The sequence below is a fragment of the Nyctereutes procyonoides genome, unplaced genomic scaffold, assembly GCF_905146905.1.
Source record: "Nyctereutes procyonoides isolate TBG_1078 unplaced genomic scaffold, NYPRO_anot_genome, whole genome shotgun sequence".
NCBI classification, from domain to species: domain Eukaryota; kingdom Metazoa; phylum Chordata; class Mammalia; order Carnivora; family Canidae; genus Nyctereutes; species Nyctereutes procyonoides.
The window spans coordinates 66,401,205-66,403,146 of record NW_026575142.1 but is presented as its reverse complement, the minus strand read 5'-3'; the positions used below and the strand labels follow the sequence as shown (position 1 = coordinate 66,403,146).

At 47.0% G+C, this 1,942-nt stretch overlaps 1 pseudogene; it reads right to left on the bottom strand.

Annotated features, from left to right (window-relative positions):
• Positions 1–632: 632 nt before the first annotated feature.
• LOC129498867 (isocitrate dehydrogenase [NAD] subunit beta, mitochondrial-like) lies at positions 633–1,691 on the bottom strand (annotated as a pseudogene).
• Between the last annotated feature and the right edge of the window lie 251 nt (positions 1,692–1,942).

The window sequence follows — 1,942 nt, the reverse complement described above, 5'->3', positions numbered from 1 at the left end:
ATGTTCAATGCAATATTAGGGACATATATAAAAATACAGAAATATTAACACATTCGATTATGGATACTGCCCTGACTCCACTAGAGTTGTTACATAATATATGGTATTTGTGCTATATTATCTTTTCAAAATTAGAGAAGTACTGAATTCCAAAATACGGTTGTCTCTAAGGCTTTTAGAAAAGAGATTATGAATCTATGATAATTTTTTTAGTAAATAAGAAAAATAATTATGCAAAAGCTTATTTTTGAAGATACTATAAGAAATTAAATTTTTTTTCAAGAATCAATATATGTTTTATTGAAAACCTTACATGGGTATGGGTGGGACCTATGGGTGAAGCAGAGCATCAATGACCACCTCAGTGAAGTCTTGGCAGGTGGCATAGCTACCCATGTCAGAAGTTCAAACCTGTATGGGAGAATTGTTATCATCCCTGTGGCCTAGGCCCCATCCCTAACCTACCTCCCTCCCCCAATACACAGTTCCCTGAGGAAGCCAGCTCCAGGACAACCTAGGCTCTGCCCATAAGATTATGGTCTAAAGATTTAAGAACGCTTCTCTGGTCCACTGTACTGAAGGGATGTGTGGGTAGTATGTCCTTGTGAGGTTGAAGGGAATAAAGGGTCTAGCTAATGGGGGTGCAGGTGGCCGATGACAGACTTGACGTCGGTTCTCGTGCCGTAACTGCTCATGTCTCGAGTCCACATCTTGCCAACTTTGATCACCTTCTTCACTGCCTCTGCAATCATGTTGAAGTGATTGATACTCGAGACTGGGATGCCGCAGCGTGTTGGAAGCTGCTGGCAGCGTGGCTGTGGGGTTGGCTGTGTTCCTGCCCACCACCTGGGCAAATGGGTGCCGGGCGCCCATCTCAAAGACTGCATGCTCTGCACTGTAGCTCTCACCAGGGACCACACCAGCTCCCCCAATCAAGCCAGCAGCCAGATTGTCAATAATGTTCCCGTAGAGATTGGGCATCACCAGCACATCAAACTGGTAAGGATTCTGCACCAGCTGCATACAGCAGTTGTCTATGATCGTTGTCTCAAACTTGATTTTGGGGTACAGTTCAGCAACTTCCTCACAGCATTGCAGGAACAATCCATCCCCAAGTTTCATGCTGTTGGCCTTGTGGACAGCTGTGACCTTGCCCCCGCCCCCCCCCCTTCTTGGTGGCATAGTCAAAGGTAAACTTTGCAATACGCTGAAGTTTGGTTCGAGTGACAGTCTTCAAGCATTCACTCACAGCCCTCGCACTCTCATGTTCCAATGAGCTGTATTCCCCTTCTGTCTGCTTTCGAATGGTCACTAGATCTAGACTGTTGTGTTGGGCCTTGTACCCAGGAAGTGATTTCACGTGGACTATGTTGGCAAACGAGTCCAACGTAGGCCTCAGCCGCATATTGTAGGGGGCTAACTCCCCCTTATACTCCCTCGGGGTATGGATCTTTCCAGCGATGGCCACCTTGTTCTCCTTCATGGACTCAACACCTGCTCCAGCTTCTCCTAGATACCATATTCTGTACCTCGCTCAGGTGATGCTCCTGGAACTCTGCTGGGACAGAGGCAGCCTGGAACACCTTGATAGCATGCCTCGGTTCAGGCCCCACAGGTCTGGCAGCAGTCACGGGCAAGGCGCCCTCCACCCCCATGCCCTTGGACTGGCTCCACAAGGCGCTCTGGGCCATGGCCGAGGCACCCAGGGGCCCACACCACTGAGGGCTGCCGTCTTCGCTGCACGAAGTCACGTGGGAAGTCTTGTTGTTTTGTTTTGTTTTGTTTTGTTTTTAATCCAAAATTAGGTCCTTATAGGTAATATGAATAGAAATTAACCTTTGGATTTCCTTTTCAAAAGTAAGTCTTGATTTTCTGCTGTCTTTAAGAAAGTCAGAAAAACAATGTAGAGGACAGTGCACCTACAATTCAAACTGCATAAACG